The sequence below is a fragment of the Rattus norvegicus genome, chromosome 6, assembly GCF_021556685.1.
Source record: "Rattus norvegicus strain SHRSP/BbbUtx chromosome 6, alternate assembly SHRSP_T2T, whole genome shotgun sequence".
NCBI classification, from domain to species: Eukaryota; Metazoa; Chordata; class Mammalia; order Rodentia; family Muridae; genus Rattus; species Rattus norvegicus.
The window spans coordinates 85,192,443-85,209,931 of record NC_141539.1 but is presented as its reverse complement, the minus strand read 5'-3'; the positions used below and the strand labels follow the sequence as shown (position 1 = coordinate 85,209,931).

The window sequence follows — 17,489 nt, the reverse complement described above, 5'->3', positions numbered from 1 at the left end:
CACCCTATACAAAGCTTAAGTCCAAGTGAATCAAGGACCTCCACATCAAACCAGATAAACTCAAACTAATAAAAGAAAAATGGGGGAAGCATCTCGAACACTGGAGAAAATTTCCTGAACAAAACACCAATGGCTTATGCTCTAAGATCAAGAGTCGACAAATGGGATCTCATAAAACTGCAAAGCTTCTGTAAGGCAAAGGACACTGTTGTTAGGACAAAGGGGCAACCAACAGATTGGGAACAGATCTTTACCAATCCTACAACAGATAGAGGGCTTATATCCAAAATATACAAAGAATTCAAGAAGTTAGACCGCAGGGAGACAAATAACCCTATTAAAAACTGGGACCCCCGGTGAAGGAATCAGAGAAAGGACTGAAAGAGCTTGAAGGGGCTTGAGACCCCATATGAACAACAATGCCAACCAACCAGAGCTTCCAGGGACTAAGCCACTACCCTAAGGCTATACATGGACTGACCCTGGGCTCCAACTTTATAGGTAGCAATGAACAGCCTAGTAAGAGCACCAGTGGAAAGGGAAGCCCTTGGTCCTGCCAAGACTGAACCCCCAGTGAATGTGATTGTTGGGGGGAGGGCGGTAATGGGGGGAAGATGGTGAGGGGAACACCCATAGAGAAGGGGAGGGGGAGGGGCTAGGGGGAAGTTGGCCTGGAAACAGGAAAGGGGAATAACAATCGAAATGTAAATAAGAAATACTCAATTTAATAAAGATGAAAAAAAGATTCCTCTTGCACATTTATAGGTTTTTAATGAATATTCTTTTTTTTTTTTGGTTCTTTTTTTCGGAGCTGGGGACCGAACCCAGGGCCTTGCGCTTCCTAGGCAAGCGCTTTACCACTGCGCTAAATCCCCAACCCCTTTAATGAATATTCTTAAGGGATGCATATAGGATTTTGTGTATCTAGATGAGCACACTGTATGTTATCTAGATGGGTAATTATATCTTATCAATTGGATCAGAGATTATTGTGTGTGTGTGTGTTCTTCCATGTGGCGATTTAATTGAATTCAAGAGAGTGTGTGTAGGCTAGAGACACTGGGGCACCACAAAATTGGGGTGTGTATGTTTGGCATGGTGGCAACCATCCTTGGGAACTAGACAGGTAGAGAGATTGTTGCCAGACTCACAGAGTAGCCATCTGCAGTGTAATAAGGGATGGAGCAAAGCAGGTGGGGTGCTTTGCTGTCTGAGATGAAAATGTCAAACAGATGCCCTGAGGTCCCATGGTTCTGTCACTAGTGTGAGGTAAAAGAAAGCCTATTTTAATTTTACTGCAACAATTGTGCAAGTTCTGTCAGTTGTCACCAACGCTGAGGTCTGACTCTCTGATTATGCAGTTTCCTGATTATCCTATATTTCTTTAAGCAATCCCTGATAATTCATTTGTTCATCATACTGGACTGGTATAGAACTTTTCTTGGTTCCAAGTCACTTTCCTAGATGCCATGAAGTGACACACAACATATCTATCACATTTATTAATGTATAATTGAAACATGAGAGTACAAGAAAACCCTTCTAAAATGTGAGAACTTACTCTTCCATTGTGCCCTACAGGTGTAGAGAGCAATACCTCCTCAGTTTTTTACACTGATGTGAGTCAGACAGGAGGCATTTAATCACTCGTTTATCTTCTGTGATCGTTATACTGAAAACCTGACACAAAGATAGTATAATCACATCATTTTCTTCTCCCTCTCAGTAGTCCCAAATATACCCTCCTTGCTCATTTTTGGGAAGCCTGTAGTTATTCAAATGACAATTATTAAAGTGTAGAGAAGGTACCTATAATAAGTAAGTGGAAATTAAGGCAGTAATGTATCCATACTATCTATAAATATCTAATGAGAAAGCACTGCTCGCTGATGTCAGGAACTATGTCATTTCAATTTTATCAGTTTCAATTTTAAAGATTATCAGTGGAAATTTTACAATATAATTTTCTAAAAGTTATATTTGGTGTATTTCTATGTAATAGGAAGATAATGGGCACTGTAGTCATGAAATAACATTAAAAGTAAATTGCTTGCCTGCACTTTGACATGGACTTGTTTATTTTTTATGTGATGGCTAAGTTCTGAATTAGAATTTAAAAAGTTAAATTCTAATATGAAGCTCTGCAGCTTCATATTGGCTAGTTTTAATTATACAGAAGTTCACTGGAATATATATATGTATATGTATATATATGTATATATACACACATTTGAGGACAGACTAGATTTAAGATTTATTATTTTCTATTTGTGAAATTTTTATAATAAAATACTGAAAATATTAAAAAATAATTAGACTTGTCATTCACAAAAGCATGATTGGAAATTTTGGTATTGATCAGACTATTTATTATAAATATTGTTAGTTGATGAGAATTATAAGAAATAGATAACAGAATGGGTCAATATATTCTCTTAAATGTTTAAAGAACATATATTATTCAAAATTTCCATGAAGTAGAGGGAAATTCCCTGAATTAAAATGTAGAAATAAGCTCTTGCTCTCTCTGGATCTTCCTCTTCTCTTGCCTTCCTTGTCCCTGTCCATTCTCTCCCCATTCCCCAGCCTTCCACGTGCCCATAGCCGGCCTCCTTTACTTATCCCCTCTGCTACTCATCTCTCATTAAACCTCTCCACATGGAAAAAATGTAGAAATTACTAAATATTTGATTCCTAAGATGTACTCCAAAAATGTTAATGATAGACTTATTTTTAAAAATATTAGTTTTTACTTTTCTATGAACAATTTTCTCCATTTTGCTTATAGATGACTATCAATAATTATTTTATTTTTATTTATTATTTTTCCATTTTTTTAAGTTGGGTATTTCTTATTTACATTTCAATTGTTATTCCCTTTCTCGATTTCCTGTCCATCAGCCCCGTAACCCCTCCTCCTCCCCTTCTATAAGGTGTTCCCCTCCCCATCCACTGCCCATTACCACCCTCCACCCTGAGGATCTCATACACTGGGAGTCCACCCTTGGCACAACCAAGGGCTTGTCCTTCCATTGGTGCCTAGAAAGGCCATTCTTTGCTACATATGCAATTGGAGCCATGGGTCAGTCCATGTGTAGTCTTTGAGTAGTGGTTTAGTCCCTGGAAGCTCTGGTTAGTTGGCATTGTTGTTCTTATGGGGTTGCAAGCCCCATCAGCTCTTTCAGTCTCTAATTCCTCCAACCAGGGTCTTGTTCTCAGTTCAGTGGTTTGATGCTGGCATTCGCCTCTTTATTTTACATATCCTGGCTGTGTCTCTACGGAGTGATCTATATACAGTTCCTGTGAACATGCACTTCTTAGCTTCATCCATCTTATCTACTTTGGATGGCTGTATATGTATGGGCCACATGTGGGGCAGGCTCATAATGGTCATTCCTTCAGTCTCTGCTCTAAACTTTGCCTCCATATCCTCTCCTATGGATATTTTTATTCCCCTTTCAAAAAAGGAGTGAAGCATGCACATTTTGGTCATCATTCTTGAGTTTCATGTGGTCTGTGCATCTTGGGTAATTTGAGCTTTTGGGGTAATACCCACATATCAGTGTGTGCATACCATGTGTGCTTTTCTGTGACTGGGTTACCTTACTCAAAATGATATTTTCTAGTTCCATTCATTTGTCTATGAATTTCATAAGTCATTGTTTTTGAAAGCTGAGTAGTACTTCATTGTGTAGATGTACCACATTTTCTGTATCCATTCTTCTATTGCAGGGCATCTGGGTTCTTTCCAGCTTCTGGCTATTATAAATAAAGCTGCTATGAACACAGTGGAGCATGTATCTTTGTCATAATAATTGCTTTATTATTATTAGGAATCAATTATTAGTATGTTGTGTAATATTAACAATTTAACTATGTTTAGATATTCATTGTTAGTATTTAATAATACTAGTATTTATGAAAGTAAATGTAATTGATCATATTTTCTCTTATAAGACTTATGAAAAGACTTATATAAGACTTATGAAAAGATATAAGACTTATGAAAAACATTCTCAATCATAATGACTTATGGCATCATTCATTGTGCCTTTTAAGATCAGCTGTGTTTTAGAAAATGTGGTTCGTTTTCACAATGGACCACTACTCAGCTATTAAAAATGAGGATAGCTGAGTTTAGTAGGCATGTGGATGGCAATAGAAAATAACATTCTGTGTGAGATAACTTCGATCCAAAATGACATGTGTGGTATGTTCTCACTAATAAGTGGGCATTAGCCAAATGTGGGGAAAAAGGCACAGGATACCAAAGATACAGTCCTCAGAACTATGAAAGGTCAACAAGCTGAAGGGACCAAGCAAGTGAGGTCAACTCAGTCCCACTTAGGAGGGAGGAGAAAGCAACTACAAGGGGGCAGGAGGGAGGGACAGGGGAGGAAAAAAGGATGGGGTGGGAGAGAAGGGAGCATAAACAGAAGCTGCTGACCCCTCTGATTGAATTAGGGAAAAGGTGGAGGAACCTGAGGAGGAGGGCAACCTTCTAGGAGGACCAGCAGTCTCAATTAACCTGGACTCCAGACATCTCTCAAACACTGGATCACCAACCAGGTAGCATAAACCCATTGATGTGAAGTCTCCAACACATGTAGGGCAGAGGACTCCCGGGTCTGGGTTCAGTTAGAGAAGATGTACCTAACCCTCAAGAGACTGGAATTTAGAGATCTTGTGGGTGGGTGGGGTGGGAACATTCTTGTGGAGACACGGCAAGGGGGGGATATGGGATGTAGAACACTTTGGTGTGATAGAACAGGAGGGGAGTAAAATCTGGAGAGTAAAAACAAATAAAAAGTAACTTTAAAAAATCTGCTTAATTTTATTGAAAAATATTTCCTAACAAAAAGGCTGTTACTATGTTGAGTTTGAAGTGGGAAAGATGTTAACACTTGCTGTGAACAGTAATTTTCAAATAGATTTGTTCTTGGTGTTATTTAAAAATGAGTGATATCATAAAATATTCTAGTATTATTATTTAAAGAATTGGTACACAATCCATTTTTCCTGAAATTTAAATACTTCTATGAAGTAATAATACAAATTTTAAAAATTTATACAAAGAAATTTGTTAACATTGAACTATAAATATTTGAATGTAATGCCTATGATTTTTGTTTGCCAAATTCACATTAATAAGTGTTAGTTTTTATTTTAGTTCATATCTGTTTACCTTTCTAATTTTATATGTTAGACTATTACCGAATAATAACACAAACTTAAAGGTAATAATTTACCCAATTTATATTGTTTTATCCTTTTCAAATATTTTGGTTCAAATATCTGATTTAAAATTTGTGGAAATGTCCATCATAACGGGGATCTTGACTGCAGGCAGGCAGGTAGGCACAATACTGGAGCAGTAGCTGATAGATTCCATCTTGTTTCTCAGAAGGAGAGAGAGATAGGGAGAGAGAGAGAGAGAGAGAGAGAGAGAGAGAGAGAGAGAGAGAGAGAGCAAATAGAAAGAGTGAGAGACATAGACAGAGAAACAGAGAGAACCGACACACATCCTCCAGAAAGGCCACATTTTCTAATCCTTCCTAAACATTTCTAAATAACTGGAGATCAGCTATTCAAACGTATGAGCCTATGGAGGTGAGCCGTACTTATTTAGAACATCATACTCTCCAAAATGAAGGGCACATTATTGAAGGGGAGACAAGAAGCTAAGTGCCGGAAAAGAGGGGGGAGGGAAGAAACAACAAAAGACACAAACAATAACAACAAGAAAAACTTCATGGAAATGTATTTGCAAGTGGAAGAGTAATGGGAAATGTAACCTTCATGTAGAAACTAGTAGGAGCTATTCTCATCCACGGGTTTAGGTCAGTATGCCAGCAATTTGGTTTCTTTGTTGTTTTTGTTGTTGCTGTTGTTTTTGTTTTTCTAAATGCTTCTCTTTCACCCATTGTACTCTGTTGTATTCACTGTCACTAACTTCATTCACAGGCTTTCTCCCATGGGCTGTCCCCTGATAATCATGCTGCAGCACAAAAGCCCTCAGCAGATGGTAGCACTGTGGCTTTAGACATCTCAGACTTCAGAACCACTGGAGACAAATATGTTTTCTTTCCACATGTCTTAATTAGGGTTTCTATTGTTGTCACGAAACACCATGACCAAAATTAACTTGAAAAAAAATTATTTGGCTTACTCTTCCATACCACTTGTTATCATCAAAGGAAGTCAGGTCAGGAAGTCAAACAGGTGGGAACTTGGAGGCAGGAGCTGACACAAAAGCCTTGGAGGGATGCTGCTTACTGGCTTACTCCAAAGGGCATGCTTGGTCTACTTTCTTATAGAACCCACGGCCAGGCACACAGGGATGGCACCACCTATACCCTTCTCATTCATGTACTATGTAAGAAAATGCCTTATGACAGGATGTTAGGAAGCATTTTCTAGATTGCAGTTTGCTCCTTTCAGATATCTTCTGTTTGGGTCAAGTTGACATAAAATTATGCAGGAGAGCATGTTACTGAATTTGGAACACTGTATTCCAATAAATGAAAACACATTGACACTTTTATTTTGTTGGAATCTGAACTTTAATTATGTACATAAATAGTGATATAAGAACGAGGTGAATACAACAAATACAGAGTCAAATGCCAGCAGCAAACCACTGAACTGAGAACAGGACCCCCGTTGAAGGAATTAGAGAAAGAACTGGAAGAGCTTGAAGGGGCTCGAGACCCCATATGAACAACAATGCCAAGCAACCAGAGCTACCAGGGACTAAGCCACCACCTAAAGACTATACATGGACTGACCCTGGACTCTGACCTCATAGGTAGCAATGAATATCCTAGTAAGATCATCAGTGTAAGGGGAAGCCCTGGGTCCTGCTAAGACTGAACGTGATTGTTGGGGGGAGGGCGGCAATGGGGGGAGGATGGGGAGGGGAACACCCATAAGGAAGGGGAGGGGGGAGGGGGATGTTTGCCCGGAAACCGGGAAAGGGAATAACACTCGAAATGTAAATAAGAAATACTCAAGTTAAAAAAAAAAAAGAACGAGGAGCTCTAAGGCTTGTACATTATTTCCATGTGAAAGATTGCAGATTAGTTGGCCTGTAATATGGCATCACCCAAACCGGCAAAAAGGCTTAATGTTTTTCCTGATGAAACACAGTTTACTATATCCAATACTGATTCTGCCATTTTTCTGTAGAAATACTGAGTTGCTGTCTGGAGTTTCCAATTTTTACCTATAACTGATTATAATGGGCAGAGCGTAGAGTTTTCTATTTATTTCCACGTGAATTCTTCACAGTTCCTGGCTTCTGAAAATTTTGCTTCCACAAATTTTCGACAACTATGTACCCTCGTAATCCCAATCATATAACTTCTCCCCAGTGATCTGGGCAATGGTGATGGCTTGTTGAGGGTAATAGACAGAGGCACCTAATCCCATGAAGAAAGGAGGATACACCAGCTTCTTTATTTTTGAACCTCTAGCAAAAAGGAGTCCAACAAAACCAGCAAAACCAATAACACCGAGTCTTGGGTAAAATCCAGGAGGCGCATTTTGAAGATAGTTATAATTGTCTACTCCCCACTGGACAAAGTGTTCCACGCTGAGCTTAGTATGGGAGTATATTTCCAGACACAAACTTGTATATGGCTCACAATGATGTCGGAGTTCTGAGATGTTTTCTTCAAGTGAGTCCTCGGCTCCTCCACATATTTAATTGACCCTCAGGAACTGAGTAGAGTGTGAGCTCATCGATCTCATGTAACTTTTGTGAGGCGAGTCCTTTTGGGTGCTGCATAGACTCTGAAGGTGAGCAGGCTCAGGCTGGCTGGCCCCACAGATCTCTGAATCACCTTGAACATGTCGCTGGCAACCGCAGCTCGGGGAGGGTCCCCTTTTTTTTTTTAATTTAGTTGGTATTTTAGGTAACACAGGATAAACATTAAGTCCTTACATTGATGAACTGAAATGATTTTATATTATGTTTTTGCTTTAGAGAACTTTTATCGATCTGGATGCACAATAGTTACCAGGATTTAGGGAGAGTGTTGCGACTATGATCAATGCATAGATATTAGCAGATGGATGGATAAAAGTATACAAATTCACAGGAGTACCACTAACGAAGAATTTTCCAATTCAAAATGTGAGGGTCAGTGGTATAGTATTTTTGTCCTCAAGTGCAATGCCTAACTCCATGCTACTCCAGCTAATTCCTGTTTTTAGAAGTAAGAAGTGATAAGTTTGCAGCCTGTCTGGTGGAGTAAGCCTTTCACTCTTTTCATCTCCCTACATGTTATTTCAGTCAGTCAGTGTCTGTCCAACTCATCAATGCTTTCATTAACATCTTTAAAAATATTAAATTGTTCCTTAAGTACACTATTGGCTCATCCCACTGGCCAGAAAACAAACCAGTAATACTAATATTTGATTATTAAAGGGAATTAAGAATTTCAGTGGAATTCTAAAAAGTAAACTAGGTTGGCTTTCTCTTCTCTCTTTTAATACAGATGTGTCATTTATGATTCCATTGTAACTATTGTAAAGCTGTACATAAAATTTGTTTCAATGAAGCAACCAATTGTTTAAAAATAGCATTAGGATTTAAAAGCTGGTAAATTCATCCATAAGTATTTGATATTTCCTCATTAAACTTTTCCTACTCTTAAATGTGTTGTTAAGAAGAAAATAAAATTTTATTTGCAAATAATTTCCAGATATGTTACAAAACTTATTCTATTTGGAATTTAGTATTTATGTATTTATTTATTTATTTTGGTTTTTGTTTTGCTTTACCTGATTTCTTCAGGTAGAAAACATGATGTTTTTCAAACTGGTTGTAAAGAGGATATTTTTGCTGAGGAAACTTTAGCCTCACAGTTTCTTTAATATTCAATTAAGGTGCACAGTTCACATTCAAAGTAATTTTCATACAGAACTTTGAAAGTCATTGTCCATATACATTCTTATACATAGCATTCCTAAGGAGTGTGGAGCAAGCTTTATTCTCATTTCTTTTTTTTTTTGTAAAAATCAAAGTAACTATCCCTAGAATTTCTTAGTCTTTCATCCCCTAATCCTCACAAGTGTCAGCTTTGATATCATTAATTTTGGTTCTGTTAAACTCTTATGTAGTAGACTCACACAATTTGCAGTTTTGTAGTAATCATGTCAGAGGCACCTGTATTCCTGTTTACTCGAACACTATTCATAGAGCTCAGACAAGGATGCAACCTATTGACCATCTCTATGTGACTGTATAAAGAAAAGGTGGTACAATTATATCATAGAATCAGTCCCAAAGGTAAAGTTCTATTATTTATGAAAACATGAGTTGACCAGAAGGACATTGTTAAATACCAAAATTCAGGTATAGGAAGACAAACCTATATTTCTTAAGTGTGAAACTAGAAAATGTGATTTCCCTAAAGTGGAATGGGGAGTACTGGATATAAGAGGCTGGGTAACAGAGAAAGCAGAGGGAAAACTAGGAGGTGTTTTATGGATGCATAAAGCAAAGAGTAGCAAGGCAATATCTACTATTCTCTAAAGTGCAAGATAGTTCTAGCTTGTAACAATGTATGACTACACATTTCAAATAACCAATTAGAAGAGATGCTGAATATCCTGAGCATGTGCATAACGGTGGAGGTAATAGAAATATGAATTATCCTAGTCTCATTAGGACATAATGGGTATTGCAAGGAAAATTCATACAGTAAATGTATAAAAATCTGAGCCATCAAAAATAGATCATTGGATAATTTTTAATGAAGAAAAGAACATTTTTTGTTGCAAATAATGTTGTCAGCTATTGTAACTATCTTAAGGCAGAGTTCAATAAAGTATCTGAAATCAAAACTTTCCAAAGTAAACATCATCTGTAGCAGTATAAGTGATAGAATTGGATAAACAAAAAGGTACTTGTTATTTCAAGAATATTTTACAACTAATGTAAACTATATCTTTCTGGCTTATGATATGTTTAAGTAAAATCATTCCTTAAAATTGACTTTTGCTAACCCATTAAAAAGCCTATATTATATATTTTTGCTACAGTAACAATGAGGGTTAGCTTTGTGATTAAAATAATACAGATGACACATAGTTGAAACTGTCCTTTTCTAAAGACCATAACACAAGTAAAGTGAGTCAGACAGCTCTAAGCAATGGCTATGTCCATGGGATTTTGTAGGCTGAATTAGATAATGAGCATGATTCTTCAGGGATATTTCAGATTTAGGTTGAAAAGTAAGTAGAAATACTGATTAATTAATAATAAACTTTGGACTTAACATTCAAAGTTAAATTTTAAATGAATAATAAATGTATTGTATATTAGAAAATATAGAAATGTATTAATAGATAATTAGTCTATTTAAAAAATTTATTCTATATTGCAAAATATAGAAATATAGTAGCACAAGATAAGTATATTACTTTTTCACTTTTTATTGGATATTTTTTTATTTACATTGGGAATGTTATCCCCTTTACCCCACCAAACCACACACCCCCTCCTGCCTCCCTGCCCTGACATTCCCCTACACTGGGGCATCAAGCCTTTGCAGAACCAAGGGCTTCTCCTCCCTTTGGTGCCCAATAAGGCCATCCTCTGCTACATATACAGCTAGAGCCATAGGTCTGTCCATGTGTATTCTTTGGGTAGTGGTTTAATCCCTGGAAACTCTGGTTGGTTGGCATTGTTGATCTTATGAGGTTGCAAACGCCTTCAGCTCCTTAAATCATTTTTCTATCTCCTCTAATGGAGATCACATGCTCAGTTCAATGGTTGACTGTGAGCACCTGCCTCTGTATTTGTCATGCTCTGGCAAAGCCTCTCAGGAGCCAGCTATATCAGGCTCCTGTCAGCATGCACTTCTGGGCATCAACAATATTGTCTGGTGGTTCTATGTATATGGATTGGATCCCCAGATGGGACAGGCTCTGAATGGTCATTCCTTCAGTCTCTGCTCCAAACTTTGTCTCCATATCTCTGCCTATGAATACTTTTATTCTCCCTCATAAGAAGGGCTAAAGCATTCACACTGTAGTCATCTTTCTTGAGCTTCATGTGGTCTGTGGACTGTGTCTTGGGTAATCCGACCTTTGGACTAATATTCACTAATCTTACGGTGTGTGATATTTTCATGATTGGGGTATCTCACTCAGGATGATATTCTCTAGTTAGATCCATTTGCTTAAGAATTTCAAGTAGTCATCGTTTTTAACAGCTTAATATTAATCCATTGTATAAATATACCTCATTTTCTGTGTCCATTCCTCTGTTGAAGGGCATCGGGGTTCTTTCTAGCTTCTAGCTATTACAAATAAGGCTGTTATGAACATAGGAGGACATGTGTCCTTGTTATACGTTGGAGGATACTTTGGGTATATGCCCAGAGTGGTATACCTGGGTCCTTAGGTAGTAATATGTCAAACTTTTTAAGGAATCTACAGAGTGATTTCCAGAGTAGTTTTACCAGTTTGCAATCACACCAACAATGAGTGAATGTTCTTCATTCTCCACATCCTTGCCAGTTTCTGTTGTCACCTCAATTTTTTAACTTAGCCACTCTGACTGGTGTGAGGTTGAATCAAAGGTTTGTTTTGATTTGCATTTCCCAGATGACTAAGGTTGTTGGACATTTCTTTAGGTGCTTCTCAAACACTAAATATTCCTCAGCTTAGAATTCTTTGTTTAGCTCTGTACCCCATTTTTAGTAGGGTTATTTGATTCTCTGGAATCTAACTTCTTGAGTTCTTTGTATATATTGTATGTTATCCCTCTATCAGATATAGGATTGGCATAGATCTTTTCCCAACATGTTCGTTGCTATTTTCTTCTATTGACATTGTCCTTTGCTTTACAGAATCTTCACAAATTTTTGAGGTCCCATTTGTCAATTCTTGATCTTAGAGCACAGGCACTGGTTTTCTATTCAGGAAATTTTTCCCAGTGCCCTCGTGTTCCAGGTTCTTCCTCACTTTTTCTTCTATTAGTTTGAGTGTATCTGATTTTATGTGGAGCGTCACTAGCCACATGGACTGAGCTTTGTACAGGGTGACAAGAATGGATCGATTTACATTCTTCTACATGCTGATCTCCAGTTGAATCAGCACGGTATGGTGAAAATGCTATCTTTTTCCCAATAGATGGTTTTAGCTCCTTTGTCAGAGATCAAATAGGTGTATGGGTTCAGTTCTTGTCTTCAATTCTATTCCATTGATCTACCTGTTTGTCTCTGTAGCAATACCATAAATTTTTTTATCACTATTGCACTGTTATACACCTTGAGATCAGGGATGGTGGTTCCCCCAGAAGTTCTTTTATTGTTGAGGATATTTTTAGATATTCTGTGGTTTTTGTTATTCCAAATGAATTTGCCAGGTGCTCTTTCTAACTCTATGAAAATTGTGTTCGAATTTTGATGGGGATTGGTTTGAATCTGTAGATTGCTTTTGGCATGAAGACTATTTTTACAATATTAATCCTGCCAATGCATGAGCATGGGAGATCTTTCCATTTTCTGAGATCTTCCTAAATTTCTCTCTTCAGAGACTTGAATATCTTGTCATACAGAGGTTTCATTTGCTTGTATAGATTCACACTGAAGTATTTTATATTATTTGTGACTAATGTGAAGGTTGTTATTTCCCTAATTTCTTTCTCAGCCTGTTTATCCTTTGAGTAGAGGAAGGCTCCTGATTTGTTTGACTTAATTTTATAACCAGCAACATTGCTAAAGTTGTTTATCAGGGTTAGTAGTTCTCTAGTGCAACTTTTGGGGTCACTTAAGTATACTATCATATTGTCTGCAGATGATATTTTGACTTCTTCTTTTCCTATTTGTATCTCTTTGAACTCCTTTTGTTGTCTGATTGCTCTGCTAGATCAGGAATTCATTGCCCATAGCTAAACATAGTTAAAACAATATACAGCCACCTGGTAGGGAATATCAAACTAAGTGAAGAGAAACTTGAAGCAATCCCACTAAAATCAGGGACTAGTCAATGCTGCCCACTCTTTTTCTAATTTTTCAATATAGTACTGGAACTCTATTACTTTTAAAAGAACAAATAGTTCAATATTTTTGGAGGCAAAAAGATAATGCTTTTAGTGGTATACAGATAAAATGAAAAAAATCATTGTACAATTACAGAAACATTTGATGGCTAGCTATGATTGCCAATTGATGGGATTAATAATCACCTATAAAAATCTTTGAGAAAGAATTAGATTTGCCTAATTAAAATGGAAAGACACACTCTAAATATGGACTATGCCATTCCATGTGATGGAGACCTAGCCTTAATCAAAATGAGAAACAAGTTGAACAACAAATGCAATGGGCCCAGCTGCCTCAAACTCCTTCCCATGATTTCACTGACATTGTACACTGTACACCGGACTCACAGCAAAATAAGCTGTCCCTTCCTTAAGGTGTTCTTGTTAGGTATTTTATACCAACAACATATCAAGTCTCTAACACAGAAGGAAAAGGAAATGAGTTTCACCCACATGCATAAGACTTTCACATGGGAAAGTTTGATAATGTGGTCATGAGGGAGCTGTGAACTGAGGCAGTGACAAATATTTATACTGTAAAGAGGAAAGGAAGGGGAAATCTTGCTCTTTTCAATTCTGCAAACCAGAAGAGAGAAGAACCAAGCCAGCAACATTTTATTAGACGTGGGATTTTGAATTCTATGAAGTGTTGAAGAGAATCCAGAAATGTAAGCATTTAAAGACAGTGGCTATTTCTCCTGTGTGGCAGCTTTCCTGCAGAGAGTTCAGAGTGAGAGTGAGAGTATTGGCTCGGTTCAGAACCTGCATGTCTCAAAGGTCTCCTGAAACTATGTGTATTCATTGCATTATTGGGGACCCTGATGAGTATGTGTAGGCAAATCATTTTCATCTTGAGAAAATGCATGATTAATCTGGTCATTTGTCTGTTTAATTTTCTCTGAACTTTACCTAAAACCAGTACAATTTCTCTGAGCAATAGCATACATATATGTGCCTGGCACCTCTCCGTTCAGCCATTGTCTAATGTTTCAACCATGCTCCAGCCTAGTTTAACATATTTTCCTATGAATCATTCCAATTTCATAAAACTTTGTTGTTGTTGCCTGTAAAGTCTGGTGCTCAGGCCTCGACAATGTATCTTTTGAGTCTTTTCATTCTTGATCACAATATTCAGCATCATTACCATCGAAAGTATCAATTCATATCATCAAAAATATATATACTGAATTTCTTTGTACATTCAAAATATTCATTAACCTTAACCAAGCAGTCTTCTATTATTGCATATATTTCTGATTCCAGATTTATCCCCTCTAAAAAAATATTTTCTCAATTCAAAATCAACCCTGACGTTCCTCTTAGACATTTGTGTTTTATTTTTTCCATCCGGTCCATGAACAGAAATTAAATTCATATCTAAATTTTTCTCTATATTGAGGTAAATATGAATAATTCATGACTTTCCTAACAATTATCTCCAGAAACAGAATTTTAAAAATATATCTGATAATATTATATTTGAAAATATTAACATAATCCTATTTTTAGAATGTGTCTAATATGTGTTTATAATAACCTGTGAAAATAAATGCAGGCAAGTACCATTTAAAAGAAAAGCAAGAAAGCAATGTAGATGCTCAAAAAGAATCAAAATCAATATAATATAGCAAATATAAATACAATCCCTTAATTGTCTAATATCACACAGTTAATAAGGAGATTATAAAATGTATTCAAAATAAAAACAAATACAGGCCATCTGAACAGATCTACAGTTGGCAATCTATCCCAAAATATATTTCGGCAGAAAATAAGATACACTTTATTCATCACTTACTTTTGGAGGCAAAAGAATACTTAATTAGATCGAACTTACAATGTCCTTCTTCATGTCCCCAGTGAGCCATGTTCCCTAAAGCTAGAATAAAACCTCATACATTAAATGATATTTATTAGTCTACCTTACTGCATTAGCTACCCACAAAATTATGAGTCCCTTGAGAATGTAACTTTTATTTCATTTGTCTTTTCTGTTGCTTCCTTGGGTTCCTGGAATGCAGTAAGGGATAGGTGACTGCCAGCACAGTTGTGTTGATTCCACAGTCATAGCTCATTAAGGGAAGCCTGAGGGCCAACATGAATCACCGTCTTCCTTCTTCGTCACTCACTCTGTTTTACTCATCCTAGTTATTTATATCATAATGACTCCACAAAATGTCACAAACCCATGTCATTTTAGCAGAGTTCATTAGATACTACGTCCCCTTTAATTGTTTTGTCTATAGCACTTTCTATCTTTATTTCTTTCACTGTTTGGTTGTCTCCTCCACTGTCTGTTTCCCTCCCCTTATCATTTCTTTGTTGACTTCTGATAATCACTTCTGTCTCCTCATTTGTGTAAAACCCTGAATTTTATTTTGTTTGCTCATTTTATGGCTCTCATCTAGGATACTTCTAATCATTTACGTAGAAAAGTAAAATTTAAAATAGATTGCTGTTTGACCATACTCTCCATAGTTTGATTTTCCATTTATCTTAGGTGCTACATTGCTCCTTGCTACTCAGATTCGGTATTGCTGTGCATTCAAAACCCATTCTAATGTGTGCAATATGATAGCGACTTCTATTGCTCAGAATATTTATAGTCCCTTCACCCCATCTTTACTTAATTTGTCATTGCTTTTAGAATTACTTGGTAGTAAGAAACAAGTTCAAGTAGAATTGGATGGAAGATATAAATGTCATGTTCATTTATAACTTTTGTAAATTGTATGGTAGTCTTCCTTTCATGACTTTGTTCCATGTATCTTAAACAAGGTAGAGTCCAAAGGGACAATACTGTGTATTGCCCAATGCCACTTACACATCTCTTCTACTTTATCAGTGGCTGTAGCTTTTCTCTTTTTTCAAAGGAAACCATGGTTTATTTATGGTTATATCCACAGAAAATTAGTAGGAAAGCTCCTGAAATCAAAAAATTCTAAGTTTGATTTTAGTTATTTCAAAGGCAAATATTTAACACCCTGACCAAATTTTTTTTATTTAATTAATTTATTTATTTTTATACTCTAGATTTTATCCCCCTCCCGGTCTACTCCCTGAGGGTTCCACACCCCATACCTCCACCCAGCTCACCACCACACACCCCAACACTGTCTCCATAAGGATCTCCCCACCCCACCCCACCAGACCTCTAAACTTCCTGGGGCCTTCCTGAGTTTTCGGTGCATCTTCTTTGACTAAACCAAGACCCCAAGACCCAGGAGCCCTCACACACACACACACACACACACACACACACACACACACACACACACACACACACACATTGAAAGTTTCATCTCAGCTGGTATATGCTGCCTGGTTGGTGATCCAATGTCTAAGAGATCTCAGGGGTCCAGGTTATTTGAGACTGCTGGTCCTCCTGCAGGGTTGCCTTCCTCCTCCTTAGCATCCTTCAGCTTTTTCCTAATTCAACCAGAGGGGTCAGCAGTTTCTGATTGTTGGTAGGATGCAAAAATCTGCATGTGACTCTTTCAGCATCTTGTTGGGTCTTTGGGAAGGTAGTCATGATAGGTCCCTTTTTGTGAATGCTCCATAGCCTCAGTAATAGTGTAAGGACTTGGGGCCTTCCCTTGAGCTGGATCCCAATTTGGACCTGTCACCGGACCTCCTTTTCCCCAGGCTCTTCTCCATTTTTGTCCCTGCAGTTTTTTCAGAGATGAAGAGTTATGGGTCAGAGATTTGGCTGTGGCATATCATCCTCATCTCTCACTTGATTCCCTGTCTTTCTTCTGGAGATAGATTCAATAAGTTTTCTCTCCCCACTCTAGGGCCTTTCATCTAGCATCCCTGCCTTTGAGTCCTGAGAGTCTCTTACTTACCAGGTCTCTGGTACATTCTAGAGGGTCTTCCAAACCTCCTTCCTCCTAAGGTCACGTGTTTCCATTCTTTCTGCTGGCCCTCAGGGCTTCAGTCCTTTTTCCCCACCCAATACCAGATCATGTTCCCTTCTCCCCCCATCTCCATCACCTTTTCCTCCCCTGTGTGATTGCTTTCTTCTCCTTCTTAAGTAAAAGTGAGGCATCCTCACTTGGTCCCTTTAGTTTGTTGAACTTTTTGAGTTCTGTGGACTATACCTTGGGTATTCTGTACCTTTTTTTGGCTAATATCCATTTATTAGTGAGAACATACCTGCATGCCCTTTGGGTCTGAGTTACCTCACTCAGGATTACATTTTCTAGTTCCAACCATTTGCCCACAAAACTCATGATGTCCTCCTTCTTAATAGCTGAGTGGTATTCGATAGTGTAGATGAACCACATTTTCTGTATCCATTCTTCTGTGGTGGGACATCTGGGTTGTGTCCAGCTTCTGATTTTCACAAATACAGCATATATGAAATAGTAGAATACATGCCCATATGGCATGGTGGGGTATCTTTGGAGTATATTCCCAAGAGTGGTAT

General features: G+C 37.5%; 1 pseudogene; it reads right to left on the bottom strand.

Annotated features, from left to right (window-relative positions):
- Positions 1-7,052: 7,052 nt before the first annotated feature.
- On the bottom strand, positions 7,053-7,853 carry Apoo-ps1 (apolipoprotein O, pseudogene 1; annotated as a pseudogene).
- Between the last annotated feature and the right edge of the window lie 9,636 nt (positions 7,854-17,489).